We start from the raw sequence: 18,137 nt of genomic DNA, 5'->3' as shown, positions 1-18,137 counted from the left end.
AAAAATAGCAGAGCTTTTATCCCTAGATAAAACCTCTTCCTCAGTCACCTTATTTCAAGTAACTATCCTAATAAAATTAAAGCGAATCTACATCCCTCATGTGCTGTAAAGTGTTGCTTAAGGCTTGAACAAAGCTGTCTCTGTCCAATTAGTCTCTAGCATGTTAGAAAGGAAATTCTGATTTTTTCTTTCCTTCAGCGTCAATAATAATTTTCAGAAAGGTTCCTCACAGCAAAGCTTACAGCAGTGTGGAATTTTTATGTGAAGCTTGTATTTGGAGTTCACTGCTCTTGTAAGCAAAATTAGTCCCTGCTTTCAGTGGATATGTTGTATCATATTTTACCCCTCCCCCCCAGTGTCCAGGCTGAGCATTCAAAATGCTGCTTATAGCCCCCTCATTTGGTACGTGAGGACTGATTTATGCATCCCTCATGAAACAGAAACATCCCTATGCTGTGAGTGGAAGTTCCCTTGCCTGGGGTCAGTGGATGTTGGGTTGGTGCTTCGAAGGTCTGCCTTGCCTCATGCAGGGGCAGTGGTAGGGACAGTAGCTGGGTTATAATTGGCCTTTAGGATGCTCTGATGAGTCACTGCTGATCTTTTTGGACACAACAGCCAGTCTGCAAATTTATGACCCACCAGTGCTGTGAAGGGGAGGCTGGACTCTACAAGTGATCATTTGCCACTTCTCAGTTCCTCCTGCTCCTGGCTGTCATGCAGTGCTCTGCATGGGGAGCTGGACCTCACTTGCTAGCTGCTCCCTTCAGCTCAGGCAGCGCCTTTTGGTTCTTGGAGAGCCCTTAAGGGTGTGCAATATGAAAGGACACCTGAAATAGGCTGCTGCTGAAACCAGAGGAAACGAGGAGATAGGAGGACAGTAAGAAGCTCAACCTACAGCTCCTGGCTGATTTAAATGTTTTGTGGGACAACTGAAGACGTGCTTTCTGGGCTGTCCTCTCAATGCACAATTGTTTTGTTTTTTCTTCATGGTTATGTGGCTGTGAGAGTATTGCAGTGTTCACAGTACAAAACGACACACACAGCTCCTTTCTCTCCACATACACTTAAGAGACCACACAGGAACGTGAACATGTATCACAGCTGTGGATCCCCCATGGTTTCTCTAGTGGCATTTTATGCTGCTTCTGCCACCTCTGCCACCATGGGTCTGGTGCGCCAAGTGGGGTTGCAGGATGGCTACCATAGGCTTGGGCTAGGTCTTACCCTAGAGGGCATAGGTAGCACCTGTGACCATCTTTCTTTAGTAAGAGGACCAGAGACCCCCTTCAGACTGCAGATGAGGCGTCGCTAGCTATTCATACACAGAACTAAGAAATTTTCCTCTAAATTAGTTTTGATGTATCTATATACATCTTTCCGGGAATTTTTTTCTGCTTGTATTCTTGCCACATGCTAAGCCCTGTGTTGATGTTTTTAGCATCCTAGCCATTTGGATTGTTATTTCTTTTTCCTGCTGGCATATTGCTGTATAACCCACCAGGCACAACATTTCATCTTTAATTTTATCTGCAGCTTAAAAATCTTAGGCTTTTGTGTAGACTTTCAAAGTAGCTACACCTCTGCCTATTACATTCTCACAGTGTAACAACTTTTACCTTGTGCTTTATTCTGGAGCTTAGTAATTTATTTTAGCAAATGCAGATGTTGCACCTGGGAAATAGCATGCTATTACTCTTTTGATTTTATTCTGACAGTGTTGTCTGGAACATTCTCCTTTGCAGCGGGAATTTTCTGTGCTTAATCTAGAGAAAAAAGGACAGGACTTGCAGTGTGAAGGTACCACTTCAGAGCAACAATACTGTTCAGGGGAAGAGCGGGGAGGAAAGGACACAGCAATTGCTGTAAACGTTTGTGTATTTCCTGGTGGTTGTTAGCTTTCTCTTACCGCTCTGTTCTCTTTCCTGTCCTCTGGAGCTTGGCCGTGACCTTCATGTTGCGGGAGAGATGCTTGGGATTCGAAGGAAAGCAAGGAGGAGAAGATGGACAAGGTGTTTCTTTTCCATGATTTTTCCTTCCCCGTGCTGCTACAGACTCTGCTCGTTCTCAAGTTTCTGTCGTGCCCTCCTTCTTCTCAGCCACGCTGTTAGCCTGGAGGCCTAGGCAGCGTTACTGCAAAGATGGGTGGGAAGGATGGGGACACAGGGCTGGGCTCCTCTGTGTGGCCAATGAACATGTTACTGGGTGCCAGTTAAAGCAGAGGCTTTTAGTAGCAGTTGAGGCCCTTCAAAGCCTGCCTGAGATGGATCCTTGTAGGCTCGAAGTGGAGCAAGGACTGCAGGTTAGGGTTGAGGTCCAACTGTGGGCCGGCTCCTGACTAGCTGCGTGTGTCCCACCGGTCTGTGCTTGGTAGTTTCTCTTCTACAGTAGCTCCCAAATAGAACTATTTCCTCGTAATATCAGGCTCACTTTTTGCATGATCATGTTTCTCAACAAAAAGGTCTTAAAAAGTAATCAAGAGGGGCCAGAAAGACATAACCTGTGTGTGTGTGCATGCTTGTGTGTGTGAAAGTGAAGATTACGTGTGTGAAAGTGAAGCAAAGAGACTGCTCGAGTTATACAGGCCATGTGTAGAAGAGCAGGGACTTCTCCAGCTAGTATTGTAACCACTCATTTTTCTCTCTTTTCATCAGTAACACTTTCTCTAAGCAATTGTAATAGGTGTGAACAATCTGTGAATGTTTTTATTTTGAACGAGGGAGCATTCACCTGTGAAGAGAATGAAAAGTGGTGCTAGAGGCTGAATAGGATGCTTGCTGGCAGTATTTTTGAAGCATCTCAGTTTTGCTTTTGTTTTTGTTTTAATCTGTGTGATGTACTCCTCCTTTCTCAAAATCCTCAGTCTTCTGGCTCTGGTCTTGATATGGGACCTGATGGCTTTTACATTATATGTTTTTTAACTTTGTTTCTGCAGGATTTTAGTACCTACATGAGATGTGACATGAGAACGTATTTGACAGAACTCTGAACAATTTCTTAATTTACAGCTGTGACTGCAGTTAGTGTAAACTTGTATCTTTGGTTAGAAACATTTTTTTAATCCTTTTCTGTTTTCCATTTCTGAAATGACAGCAGATGTACTGGTTGCCCATTGTATACTTAGCCCTATTAAACACTGACTCACTGTGTGACTGCCTACACAGGTCAGATACAAATATCTCAAGCTGAAGGTAAATCTCCCTTCCAGCAGCTGTAGTTATATGGTCCTTTGGCATTCTGCTCCAAAGGTGAGTCCTATAGGAGTCTCATCATCCCTCAGATTCATGTTTAGGCTTTAAATATAGTAGGCTTCAGTTTAGCAGCCAGTGAAGTGGACTGTGCTAAACTTTTCTTTACAAGCATGAATATTTTAATGAGATTACACCAATTATGGGCATTTTGGAATTAGAATAATAGTGATAATTGTCCCTCCTGTTGCATTCTTTTTCTTTCTTCTTTTTTTGGCCAGAATTGTGGAGAAATTTTTGTCGGTATCTAAGTGTTCTGATGGAAGCTTTAAATAAAAGAGGCAACTATTTGTCTTCCAGAATGGTTTTGCTGTGTCTCTGTTTTTTATATTTTATGCCCATACCAGGCCACAGATATCAGAGCTTGTCACACCAGCGGTCTTCTACTGAGTTTTCAGCATTCAAGAAGAAAAAGCTCCCTAGAACATGTGCACAAAAACTCAGTCTGTCCAAGTGGATGGAAATTTGTAATCCATGTTGGACATGAGCCTTTGTACAGCCATTAAGCCAACCAATTGTAGAAATAAGGGGTTGAAATTCATCTCACCTAAACTCTACAGTGGAATTACCATGTATGATACAGTCACTCTCCTTTCTGTAGGCAGAGAAGGGCATGAAAGGCACTCCAGAGGCAGGCTCCCCTGACTTCTTCTATCTGTCCATTTTGTATGCAGATGTCTATACTGTAAGGGTATATACTGTGTGAGAATACTTGTTGCCTCAGTGCCTTCATTTATATTACTTGAGTTACAGAGCTGAAAACTAAGCAAACTCAGTAATTGCTATAATGTCACATATAGTGTGAACAGAGCAAGAAAAGCTCTTTGAGTTGTTTTAGAGAGAATCCTCAACCTTAATTCACAGTTTTCGTGTGTATGTAATTAACAGTGTATAAGTTTTTCAAAATAAATTAATGAAATGTGTGGCATGTGTTTTCCAAAGTGTAAAGGTGCAGATTTCCCCTCTGATCTGTCCAAAACATGCTGTGAAACACATCACAGAATAAAGGCTGTGCCTTACGCAGCCCTGTATTACAAGAAGACAAGGAAGAGCAGAAATTATATTTCTGTTTACTTCACAAAGTCAGCATTTGAAGGACAGTTCTGCTTAGCAAATAAGAGGCTGAAAGGTGTATTTTGAAGACAAATCGTTTGACTGTGCTTTATGTCTACATTCATTACCAATTTTGAGGTAAAGCTGCTGGGGTTGTTGTGATGATGGATGATTAAGTGGTACAGGTGTGTGTGCTCAGCTTATGATTTTTGCATGTGCATATGGACAATGCTTTAAATGTGTATATATATGTGTATTTTAAATGGTAAGGTCTGATTAACAGACTTAATTTCTTTGATGCTTTTTTGAAAGCAACAGTCAGGTTTCCAATATATTGCCTTTTCTTCAGTACTCATTACAACATTTCCTGGCATTCATCAATACTTCTAAATTACTAGGAAGAATGTGATTAATCATTCACTTCCCTATGCTTCCCACCAGATGTACAGAGATCATTGCAGGCAAGTTGAAGTAAGCCATTTAAAATTTTCAAAACACACTGCAACTAGTGGAAATTTGGGGTAAACACCAGTTGAAACAATCTATCAACACATTTTACAGTACAAAAGGTAACTCAGTGTCTGACTGTAACTGAGGATGTGATGACTAACAATTGCTGAGTTATCTCTGAGGAAGGATTTCTCTATCACTGAAGTCGATTAAAGTCTAGGGAAGGAGTCTGTGGAATTCATTTTGGGTCCAGCCCAAACACATGTCAAAGCAACTTGCGAAACCAGAGTTCAGATGTCAAAAGCCCCAAGTTCTGAGCCAAACCTGGAGAACTGACAATGCCGAGGGATTTGCATTGGGATTTATTTGGTCTTGCTGGATTAACTCAGAATTCATATACATGAGGTCTGTTCAGGCCAAAAAGGAACAGTAGACCAAGTAGACAAGTTCAAACTGTGAAGATCAGCATTTTCATCTTTGTCCTGTGAATCTGAAGCATTTGGAAAGCCTTGCCTAAAATGAACTTCTGCCAAGTTCTCTGAAATATTTACCTCTAATTTGTCTGCATTATATTTATCTGGCAAAAATGTTTGTTGCTCTGTTTCTGACACTGAGAGCTTACGCATGAGCTGCAACCTGTATCTCCTATATCTCACTGATATCTCTGTTTCCAAAATTTATCCTTAGTTCGTCAGCAAAAGTTTAAATCTGCTCCTATCCCTACTGCTTCGCGTCAGAGAGCACCCCCAGCAGTCAAAGAGCAGCAGCCAAAAGCATTTAATGTGCCGCCTGGTGAGGTGGGGAGGGAACGTTCTGGCCAAGAAACCGGTGCGAGTGCGTAGCCTTGTTCCCTTCGAAAGAAACAAACAGTCCTTTTATGTCCACACAGAAAAGTCACGTCTTTCTATCCCCCCCTCTGCATCCTCCTTTTCTAAAAGCCCTGCTCAGCAGGGCCTAGTGCAGCATCATGCCTGTGCCCCCACAATTCACACATGTGGCTACAGGAAAAATGAGTAGTTTTGAGTTGCTGTTTAGGTAGCAATAACACAAGCAATAACAAAAGCCCCCTGACTTAATAAAAAGAAGGAAGAAAAGCCTTGAGGCATAGTCATTTAAGCATAGTAATCACCAGCTACCATGTTTTACCCTAGGTTCAGTGCTGTAAGAAATCCAGCTAGAATGAACATACACGTGCTGCAGCAGAAGCTGCCAGCTGAGCGTAAGCAACACAGGATTTAAGCTGGGTGGGAGTTTGCGTGCTCTTTCTCGCTTGCAGAGAAAACAAGTGCTGGAAGCCTGGTTTCTGGTTTGAGACATCAGTAATGTGAACTCTCTTCTTCACCATTTCTGCGCTAAACACCATACATTTTGAGCTGCTGCTACTCAAGTGAAGGGGGATAGCTGCTGAATACTTACTGAAGACTTGTTTTCTTACAGTTAAACATTTGACACATACCAACCAGCAACATATGTGTTTTTTTGGTCTGGCTAATCCCTTCTTTTCCTCAGTGCTCTGTGGTACAACGTCACTAGATCTGAAAACCTGCTCTTCTAAGGGAAGTGGAAGCAACCAGCCTAGGGAGAGCGTCCCTCCTCACCCTGTGCCTGGCTGACTTGAGAAGTGTTTGAGCCTGCTTCTGCTTCAGGCTATGGGACTTAGACTCAGCTTGTCGAAGGCATTTGGCCAAAGACAGTCTCACACCTGCCCTGTGAAGGCCAGCCACGGAGGCTTTGGGGTTTTGTAGGTTCCTCAACTAGTCCTGCTGTAGCCACAGGAAACTGATTTACCTTATTTTTAACATAATTTTAGTATGCAAAAGAGGGTTATACTATTGGGAATGTACCTTAATCCTGCAGTGATTTGTCTTTCCTTGTTTCAACTTCCGTGTTTTCTATTTTCCTTAGCCTGCACCCTTTAAAGCTAAATCGTGTTCAATTATGTACCTGCTAATAAAGGAGGTGAAGTATTTTAAGTATTGCAAGAACCCTAAAAGTAGATCCACCTAAATATCCAGATGGGAGGACTGTGAGTAATTAGATCATGTGGGCTGAGGAAAAAAAAAAGCTGTAATCGCTGTATTGGCCAAGACTGCCATGCATGGAGGAATGGCTAGCACTGGAGGGCAGCCTCTTGGACAGGGCGAACTTGTAGTCTGTTTGTAGTCGCAAAGGTGAACTAAACCATACCAAATTCTGTGTTTGGCTCTGTGCAATATCTCAGTCTGGGATAATTACAGTGTTTGAGAAGAAAGACGGGAATGAAAATCTAGTGCAAAGGAAAGCACGGTGCAATTTAGTACCTTTTCTTCTGTCTGACGCTTCAGCTGCTGCAAGCACCACACGCTTGTTCACACAGACAGTGCAGTACAGGGAAGGTCCTATCATATGAATCACATGAAAGCGGTCTCTTGTTGGATGCAGTTGTGTATTAGGTACAGCTTGGTGTTATGAACACTACTGAGATATTCCAGCATTACTCATTTTCAGGCCACTCTGATATTGGTGCGTTCCCTTGCATGTTCTGTGTTTGTGACCTATTTTTGACGAGTTTCACATCTGCTTTAGCAGCTCTTTGACAACCAGAAAACAGAACTGTTTACTGAGTTCACAGCTGCTGCTAATATCGATGCAACTAGCCAAAAATGACTGCTTTCTTGGTTAGCTCATCCCGTTGAATGAATCTCTCCACAGGATTTGTTACAAGTTTGTTTCAACTGGAATGCTATCAAAAAGTCCCCACATCTGTGAAATTCTCATGCTTCAGCCTTCCTAGAAACTCAGAAACACATACACCCTCACTAATTCCAGTAACTTTCTTGTATTTCCTATAGCCTGACTACACCAGCTTTTCATGGATAGTGGAAACATGTCAGTCCATTATAAATGGGGCAAAATTCCTAGTGTCATCCCGTAATATGAATACTACTGATAGCTTCATACTTGAACAAAACTTGCAAGGAAATGAGTCTTCCCGTCTAGTTTAAGGACACCTTTACCTAGTGGTTTATATTGCAGTGTTTTGTTATGGAAACTAAATTACCTTATTTTTATGTACAAAAGAGGTTTAAACTATTGAGAATGCACCTTAATCCTGCAGTGATTTGTCTTTCCTTGCCTCAGTTTCAGTGTTTTCTACCATTGCTTTACCCACATTACAGAACTTCTCAATGAGGCTATGTCCTTTAAGTCTGATCTCCTAGCTGTGCTATGTTCTGAGTGTTTATGGGCATTTTGGTGCTCTTGCACTTTATTCCTCTCCGAGTTAGTTACTTGTGGAACTTTGTTTCTACTGATCAAACAAATTATTGGATCTGTTATCGATTAAGCAGATTATTTGATTGGTTTAGGTGGGAGAAGTTGCATCTGTCTGAAATCTGGACACCAGTTTTGTGTTGTATTTAAGCATTGATTAATAGCACAGTACTGCAATGAATCTGTGCACACTGCTGTCCTTCAAAGGCTGAAAACAGAGGTTTTAGGTCCATAAAGCAATTAGCTTGTGGGAGTGTAGCTTTAGTTCCAGCTATACAGGCCTATGCCTGTAGACTGACCTTCTTGATTCTGCAGTACTATTTGGAGATGCTATTCATCATCACCCAAGTGCACACGTTTATTATAATTGTATTTCTCTAGCCTCTTCTCCTGTTTCAAAAAACATTCAAGCCTTTCTACATACTTGTGAGATAAATGTTAGAGATGTAACTGTAATCTAGATTACAGATGTGGGAACAAAGACAAATGGATATGAAAGTCAGTGTCAGAGACAAAACTAGGCCAAAAGATTTCTGACTTCTATCGGTGTTTTAATCTTCCAGCAACTTTCATGTTTTAATCAATTTTGGAACTTCTACTGTCATGGTATCTCATAGGTAGTTTTCATTTCTTAATGGTTTTGAAGAATTTTTTTCCAGTTTGCTTTCGGTTGTTAATGAAGCATATCTTGAATTTTGTCTGGTCCACTGTGAAGCTTGTGCGGGCGGCTCTAAAATACCTTCTGATCCCTACCTGCTTATTCTTAGACAACAACAGGAAATGACCAACCTTTGCTCTCATTTTGTCAGCTGCAACCAACAGAAGATACCAGAACATTGTCTGGGCTCTTCTTAGATGGACTAAAATGTTTAATTGTTAATATGCTTTTCAGTTTGCATTGTTTTAGTCTAGATGACTAGTGTTGTGTAGTAGCTTAAAAACATTCTATCGGACAGATATCTAAATTTGCAACGCTGTGCTCATTTGTACCACAACAGCATGGGGAAACACTGAAAGGGTTAGTCTCCATTATAGGAGGTGCTGTCCTAAAGAATTCTAAGGAATGCTTCTTAACTAACTTTCAGTACGTGGAAGTTACATGTCTAGGTTTCCTTTAATATCAGTGAGAAAGAAAAAACTTCTCTGGAACTGTATTTATTTAATTTGTCTCAGATACTTACCCTGGGAGATGAGGTCTGGTTCTTATGAGATGTCTTCCTCTTTGTATTCGTTGCAAGGGGAGTCTGGACAAATAGCTGATACTAGGCTTCTAAATTTTAGATGGCTAAATCTATCCAACATGAATACCATCCGAGTTTAAGACAAAACATAATGGTGGTAAAACAAATGAGGTGTGGATGGGTGGCATGGAGTGAAGGTGGGAAAGGGGTGCCTTACGTCATTGTTACACTGCTCCCGCATCTCCAAGCCTTCTCTAATCTTTTTGTGTTAAGAGTCATCCTGCACCAAAACTCATCTTTGTTCCTTTAGCTTTATTCTTCTCTGTGAGCTCTTTCAGGCTGTAGAGATAGCAGGTAATCATCAGGCAGTCTTCTGACTCCTACCCAGAGAGATCTGATTAATTCTTAGCACTCTTCCTTATAGAGAGGAGAGAATTTTTAGTGCTTTCATAGGGCTTAGCTGCTGTATCATTTTCCATCTGCAGTAGGGTAGTGTGTCAGACTGACATCTGTGGACCTGACCTCTACCTGCTTGATAGGTCCCCAGGTGCTTGCTGGAGGGGACCATGGAACTGTGCAAGAAACAGAAATGCTACAATACAGTGGACATCTCCCTCTGTGGAGAAATTTGCAGAATCACACAGTAGTTGAGGTTGGCAGGAACCTCTAGAGATCATCTAGTCCCACCTTGCTTCTCAAAGCAGGAGCAACTAGAGCAGATTGCCCGAGATTGTGTCCAGTCAGCTTCTGAATGCCCCCAAGGACAGAAACTCCACAGCTTCTCTGAGCAGCCTGTTTCGGTGTTTGACCAGGTTCATAGTAAAAAAGTTTTTTCTTACGTTCAGATAGAATTTCTTGTATTTCAGTTTGTTCCCATTGGAACTGGAGAAGAGGAGGTAGCTATAGGTGGGTTCTAGCAGAACTGGGAGAAAGAGAACAAAGTATTAGACTGCAAGAAACCAGAGAATTCAGTAGCAAAAATGCTGAATTTCCATGTCACAGTAAAAATCAGCAGATTCTACAGACTGGAACAGGGAAATCCTTCCAGCCCCAGCTGAGATAAATGGGATAATTCACACCTTTCAGAATTACAATTTAGAGCAGCCTGAAAATGATGGAGAGAGAACTCTGTCAGCATATGCTCGGTGCATGTTCTCAATTTTATCTGTACATGTGAGAGCAAGACAATCACTTATTTTTTAGAGGCATGCTGGGTTTCTCCAGCACAATTCTGTGGCAATGAGTGAATTCCACAGAAAAGCTTTACAGCCACAGAACATATAAAGTCTGGAACATGGATAAACTGGTTAGGATAAAATAGAAACCATCAAAAACCTCTGCCAGAATCTGAAGTGAAATGAATAGAAGTTCAAAAAAAGTTCATTCAGTACGGCTGGCTCCTTGTTTCTATCATTTAGAAATAATTACATTTTTGTCACTAACATTGTTTTTAAATGTCAATAGAAACCAGACCACTAGATTTGTAAACCTTGCCCTGTCATATTGAATGTATTAGGTTTTCCAATAACAGTCTCTTGTAAGTAAGGGTGAGGAAGCATTAAAAGCTCAGTAACTCTCAAGTGTGAGGAAGCTATTGAAATAGCTTGTTAGGCTGTATGGCAAGTAAGCTGAAATATAATAGGCCTAGAGCTTTGTGAAGGAGCCAGCAAACCATGGTTGAAGAGAGGACAGAACCCGAGAGTTTGAAGGCCAGATGATTTGTGCAAAGGGGATGCTGGAAGGCTCAAGGCAATATAAACAAATGGGGCTACCCACAGTGGCAGTGTTAAACTGAGACCCAAATGCTTCTTTAGCTGGGTTTCTAAACAAAGTTAGAGTTTGTCTAACCAAAGAAGGCTTTTTCAGTCAGCATTTCCTCCTTTCCATATTAAGGCCAAAGAGTCGTTTTCTGTTACCTAATTCACCACATTTGTTCTGAGCCAAACTTTCCTTAGCCTTTTTACTAATGAGACTGTGGTGTTTCTGCTAATGCAGAACAGTGTATGACCTTCTTCTTGCAAAGTCCTAGATGGGATCTATTAACACTGTCCTACCCTTCTGTCTCTGTTCTTACCCCTCTGTTTTGATATTCTGCTTAAATATTCCTCCTTCTTTGCACCTGTCATTCACTTTCTGTTAGAAGTCAGAAGATTTTTGGTTCTGTTATCTTCTATTAGACCAGGTAGGGTACCTGGGAAGCTAGTTTCTGGCAAGTCAGGTCTTACTAACAAAGTTGGCATTTTTCATGTCCATAGGCTAACCACCGTGGCTTTAGCAATGGTGTTGGTAGGTTTGTTCTAGGCCATTCATCTCTTACTGCAGAATGTTAGCCCTCATTTAAAGGTAAATAAATGAATAACAGGTGGTTCCTAGCATTTGCAGCTTTGAAGGCAAATTTGAGGATGCTGGTTGAGTGCTACCAGATAGTGACATGTATGTAATGACTAGCCTCATTCATCTCAGCTGGGGATTGAGAGTTCCCTGGGAATTTTCCACAAAAAAACACTTGGTCTTCAATGGAGATGCATCAAAAAGAAAATGCTAGCCCTACTGAGACAGCTTGGACTTCTGCTAATCACTGCATTGAATTACTGGCTTTTAATGGTACTTAATTTGTGGATCTGTCAAAATGCAACAGAACTAAGGTTATGTACTGCTGAAAAGGTACCACCTAAAAGGTTCTAGAGTGCCTGAGCACAGGTGTCATCATTAGAATATGTCAGCTCAAGACAGAGTCCCTCAAGAATTACATCAGGAAGCTGCTACAGCTATGGAGCTATTATAGCTGTTGATGACTAGCTAGGGAATATTACATTATACTAACTCAATTCTTCCCAAAGGGTGGGAATTCTTTACCCTACTTCCTTTTTCACAGATATGACAGATCTGGGATATGTAAAATAGAAGAGAATAGGGAAACAGAAGCATCATTTTAAAAAACAGTGGTTTGAAATCCTAGCTTTCTAGTATCTTCTTAAATTATACCTATATGCTCTCTTTTCCTTTACATAACATAGCTGTCTGCAAAAGACATCTCTTTCCTGTTAGGCTTGTGAGTTACTGGTGTCCTTTATTGAAGTTTCTAGGTGATCCCGATCAACATAAAATTACTTTTCTCTACTCCCTGCTGTGCCTTAAACCCAGTGCCTGCATTCACGAAAGGTTAGCCCCAACTTCCTTCTGCAAGCACAACATCTCTGAATCATTGCAGACATTCTTCATGTAATCCCACGGTCCCTGAGCAGTTCAGAATAGGCCGACTCATTCCAGTCCTACCAACATATTCCTAGCTGAGTCAGGGAGGACACAGAGCCTTTATATAACTCTGCTATCGTGCAGAAATGTCACTGTCTCTAAACAATACCACATGGCAGTCAACAGATCTTCATGCAGAACACATACAATAAGACAGGAAAGCCGCTTTGTCACCAGCCTGTATGGAAACCGGTCTGATCTGCATGCTTTATTACACCACATAAAGACGAGTCTGAGGAACAAAAAGGATTCCATCATTAAAAAACAGAACAAAACTAAAATGTAACGTGCCTTATTCAGAATACAAACAACCTGGCAAATATCCGCTACAAACCTACATTCTCCCAAAGTCACGTTCTTTGGAGCGTGAGAGACATCACTCCACCATCTTGCACAGTGATATATGGCCACAGCACAAAACAGGGATAGATTTTTTTACTTTGTGTCTATATATACTATATTTAATTGGATGCTATCTGCTTATTGAGCACTTTTGCTAGCAGCCTGTAGTGCTTGTCCATTATGTGCTGAGGGACCAAATGAGAGTCCCAACTTTGGAAACCAGCAGTGTTGAACTTGCAAAGCATTGGTTTCTCCCATCTCATGGCTCAGGAATTCATATTCTGCTACTGACCCAATGACTGGCGTTTATGTAATTGCAGTTCTGCTCTGGTAGGTTGGAGAAGTCTGTGAAAATCTAGAACTACTTTTGTCTTTTTCACCTGCCATATTTCCCAGAACTTCTTTGAGAGTTGAATTGGCACATAGTGAAGCAATGTCAGAAAAGCATCTTATTTGCTGATTGCATTGTAATCATCATGTGTCCATCACAAAGTCTGTAACCCTTCTTTCAGTCATATCCCCCTTGAACAGAGGCTGAGGTCAGAGAAAACTCCTGCGTCGCCAGCCTTGGTGGGGTCCCGTGTGTGTAACAGACGCCAAATGGCGTGTTCTGTAATCCGTCTTCTCTAGCTAACTCTTTTCTCATATAGAAAGTAAAATATATGAATATGTTGTTAAGTTAGCAAATATGCACTGTGCAAATCTAATGCTGGTTCCTAGCCTCTAAAAATGCAGGTCTTGCATGTTACTGTTGAAGTGAATGACTTGAGAAGGAAGGAATTTAAAACTGAAAGTATCCTAAATTCAGGTTGCTTGGTAGATTCATGGGAAAGCTTCCCTTTTTTTTAAACCATTCTACTGTAGACATATTCTTTCTTCTTCTTGCTGCTGCTTCTCTATGGGGAGCACGAGGTGGAATGAAATTTTGAAAGGTTAAAAAAACAACTTAGAGTACTATAGAGCTCTCTCTAGCTCTGTTTGGGGTGGAATTTGCAACCTTAAATAAGCAAATAAAAGAAAACTTTTTGCAGGAAATAATGTGGCTTAGAGTAATCAAAGTTGCTCTGCATGTTCAAATCATTTACTCAAAGGTAATGCAAAATGTTCTTTTTAAAATGTCTATAATACCGAAGTACTGTATAAATAAAGCACTGATCTCCAAAACCTGGAAAACTGTTTCTCTCAGCAGGATTAAATGAGTTCATTTATTTTCTTTAAAAGAAACAAAACTAGCATTCTGGCCCTTTTCTGATCTTTTTCAGGGTACAATTTTCAAGATAGAATTTGTTCTTTATAGAAAGACAGAAAGTAAATGAACACAGTTGATACTAAAGATTAAAGTAATTTTCTACATTTTTTGGGCAGCATTTTGTTTATTTTCCACACTGATAAATTTTGAGGTAAAATGATTTATCTGTGTCCAGTTTCTCTTTTTAGGGATATTCAATAGTAGAAAATGAATTAGAAGAGAACTTAAGAAAGACTGAGGGGATGGGAGAGAAAATGAAGTGAACTTTCAGGTCAGTGTTATAAAGATACCAACCTAACCTGATTATTGCATATCCTCTGGAGAGAGGGAAATCTTATACAACTGCATTAAAGTTGAGAAAAATGAGAAGCTGAAAAGAAGAGGAAATTGCGTTACTATCTGAGGTAGATTATTTTGTAGAGTTAATAAATGATGGTCACTTACATTCCTTAAAAAAAAAAAGCTTGAGTTGTTGAAGTCATGTAACTGAACAAGAAAAGACAAATATAAAAATCTTGTGTTATATCCAAGAAAGTGAAAGGGAATATTACCTTATATACAATGGGTTTCTTTTTGATAGGAAAATGAACAAAGCTCCTCAACTAACAGAAATGCATTATTTTCAGGCCTGGAAAGGTCTGTTCTGTACCGTAAAGGCTACTCAGTAATGTTTATAAGTTGATGGGACTGTAAAAATTAAACACTGTCACAGCAGCCCTTTTCATTGACCCTACAGCTTCAGTTTCTTGGGCAACCAAGCTTATTTCTAGCCTGACACCCAGTTCAGCAAAGGGAAACTCTTAAGGGACTGAATGGCAAGTCTTTCTCTCTTTATCACTTTAAATACTTTATATCCTTCATCCGAGCTGCAGGGCTGTGGCATCCAGTGAAGAAGAGTGTTGGGGACAGCTAGTGCTTTAATGCAAAGTTGGAGCCTGTCTTGCTGACTCGTGGCCTGGCTGCTCGAAGCCTCTCTGCCCTGTTGCGGAGCAGTACCTGGGTGCTACCTCCCAGAGAGCGGGTGCTAGTGGCTCTGAGCCAGGGCTGGAAAATGGAAGAGTTGCAGCAATGCTGCTTCTCCTGCTCTTTGCCACAGTTCACTGCAGAGGGGCAGTGTCCTTTGATTTTCTCTGGGAAGCAGACTGACTTTTTTTCCTGAACAGGCCAACTTTATGTAAAGCCACTGCTGTGCATCATTGCTTTATTCAGAAAGCACAAGATGTTTTCGGATTGACTGACACTGAAGTGCTCACAGTGATAACATTTCTAGAGTTATGCAATGTGAAACAAGTACAAAATTCCAGTCTCTTGGCATAAAAGTGTACATGAAATTAAGAATATTTCAGCAACTTTTGTTAAGAAGATTGCCCTTCAACTACCCTGTACTTCAAATCCACTTCTGTAAAAAATTTTTAATAAATGAGCACTGCTAGATCCCTCATTCTCTATGCTGTGAGGAATGGCCAGCAAATTTTTACAGGCTACCATCTCACAGCCGAGATGTGCTTACCAACAACACTTTAATTACTTGTCTGTTGCGAAGTTAAATAGATACACTTAAATCAACAATACTGTTTTCCCTCACCCATGCTTGGACTTGAAATGGAAAACTGTAGAAAGTACTAACTTTACCTGTTTTATTTCTGAAGGAGCATGTAACATTTCTGCCATTTACATACGTTTTATGTATAATCTTTAGGGGACCTGTTCACCTTAATTATTAGAGGTGCAGGATCACAGATATACAGGACTCTAGCATGGTAGTTAACTGCTCAGATTGGATGCATAGAGGCAATAATAAGCCTTTTGGATTTCTTGAAAGAGTGTTTGGTGCGGAATGCTTAAAAATGATTAAATAGAAATATTTCCGTACAAGACAACATTAGCCAACGATGATATGAAGAGAAATGCCTTTTTCCCACTACACTGCTGTGAAATGCAAGAACTTAAAATATGAGCATGGGTTTACTTCTCCCTTTGTTGGACAGGGAGTTTTAGAACTGTGCAGAGCAGAGAACACAGACTTTTTTTCCTTTCACAGCTGAGAGTTTAGAGCTGCTGCTGACACAGGAGGAAATACCATTAGATAGCTACAAGAAAAGCCAATATTCCATGTTATTTGTGCAGACAACTAACATTTGAAACTTGCACGAACTGCTTCCACTTAAAAGCTGTCAGTCACGTTGGTTATAAAAAACCCAGAGCACTTAGGGGCTGTCAGTCACTTTTGAGAAGAGAGATGTGACATCTTAACATTTACTTTGCCAGTATTTACCAAATGCAGAAAACCAAAGGGTGAAAATGCAAATGAAAACACACGTTCTCACTGATCACATAATACAGGAGAAACATATGGATCAGTTATTGTAGTTGCTCACCTAGGAGCCTCTGGTCCCGAGAAGATTTTTCTCCTTTGCTCTAGGAATAGAGCTGCTGCAGGCTGTCTCTGTGCTGCTGCGGGGGTCTGTTACCGAGTCACCGGGCAAGGAAAGGATTGACTGCAGCCCGCCATGGCCAGGGTAGCAGCAAGAAGCGTGCAAAGGGCTGAAGAAGGGCACTCAGAGGGCATCATCCACCTTGCTTTTCTTCATAGGTAATAAGGTTGTGGGTGTTGTAATTATCAGAGAGAGACTGATGACATTTTCTCTTGTAAGGAGGGTATTGGTGAGGAAAGGAGTAGGAACCAGTGAATTCAAATAGCCTTTTGCTCCTTATCCTTATGTTTCTGGATGTAGTTGTCCCTGGGTTGCTCTGACAACGGATGCTTTAGACATTGGTGCTAGTGCTTCTGTGGGATTGCAGCTGCTGGCAGAGCTGTGCTAGAAGTTGGCAGCTGGGACCTTCTCTGGTGGGAACCACCGTTACCTTCACAGAGCAGGAGCACTAGCTGCAGCAGGGAGCAGGGTGCAGAGCTGATGTGTTCACATGTCACAGGCCCAAATATGTTGTTGTGCTGCTCTGCTGCCGAGCCCTGTTTTGTGGGTTGTCTTTTTGATGTGTATCATTGTGAAGGTAAAAGTAATATTGTCCTTGAGGCGGCCTCCAGAGGTTCAGCAACTGTTTTCACTTGTCCTGAGTACCAAGTATCATGTTCCCACAAACACATGCACCTGAGATGATCCATATGACTGTTAGTCCTTTATCTCACCAAATTGTCTGTCTATGAGTAAGCATGACAAAACACAGAAACTTAGGAAAGGTGGCACAACTTTGCTTTAAGTAAAGTCACTTGCATGGGTGCCTCTTTACCAGAGTTTTTTGGAAGATCCTATCCAACAGTAAGCAGCTTGCAACAGTTATTTCTCTTTTAATTGTATAGCCAACATCTGCAGTGTGTCATTCACAAGTGAGTCCAGAAGTTTCGTTCACTGTGAGCATCCAAATGCTAACGGTCTCCTAGTCTTAACACAGTCTTTGGCAAGTCGTCTTCCATGCAGGGCTTCTCAGATAAGTGGTACGTTGTCATTTAGAGAGGGATTCAGCCCCAGATTATAATCTCTAAATGAGGGTTCTGGAGACCTAGTGTAAGTGTAGAAGCCTATGTATAAATTCCCATTATAGTCAATGGAAGTCTAGTGAATATAGTTGATGAAACCAAGTGATTTTTTATTTTGAAGTAGATACCTCCCAGCTATCAGCAAAATAGCTCTATAAACTCCAGTGACTATACTGAGTAGGTTTCCCTTAGTTCTAATAGGAATTCAGACACTGCATATTAAAGTGTCTTAATCTTGAACCAAATGCCACCATTGCAGCCAGCCACTCAGGTAACTCTGGCTGTTCAGGGGGACTGCACCCCTGGGATTACAGCCTGGACTTGGGGCTTACAGCCTGGACTTGGGGCTCTTGTTTCCATGTGTGCGGAGCTACCATGTTTTATTTCATAGCAGGACTGTCTAAAATAGTAAATGCATACTTACACTTTTCTGTTGTCTTTAGCCTGGATACAGGTAGTCCTACAGCTGTGGCAGCCTGGAGCTCACTTCAGATGGGTAGACCAAGTATTTGTCCATTATTTCTGATCTCTCTCTCTCTCTGTATATTTACGTATAAATATATATGTATCTTATATATATATATTATTCAGTGGTATGAAGAATAGCAATTTAG

At 41.0% G+C, this 18,137-nt stretch overlaps 2 protein-coding genes across 5 annotated transcripts in view; one reads left to right on the top strand and one right to left on the bottom strand.

Annotated features, from left to right (window-relative positions):
- ATXN1 (ataxin 1) overlaps positions 1-18,137 on the top strand; it is a 350,922-nt gene that overhangs the window by 1,143 nt on the left and 331,642 nt on the right. The gene's annotated exons all lie outside the window — the stretch shown is intronic.
- The window catches only part of STMND1 (stathmin domain containing 1), a 72,371-nt gene that overhangs the window by 30,772 nt on the left and 23,462 nt on the right, over positions 1-18,137 (bottom strand).

The sequence above is a fragment of the Dromaius novaehollandiae genome, chromosome 2 (assembly GCF_036370855.1).
Source record: "Dromaius novaehollandiae isolate bDroNov1 chromosome 2, bDroNov1.hap1, whole genome shotgun sequence".
NCBI lineage: Eukaryota > Metazoa > Chordata > Aves > Casuariiformes > Dromaiidae > Dromaius > Dromaius novaehollandiae.
The sequence above is the reverse complement of the archived record's forward strand: the minus strand, read 5'-3'. Positions and strand labels throughout refer to the sequence as shown.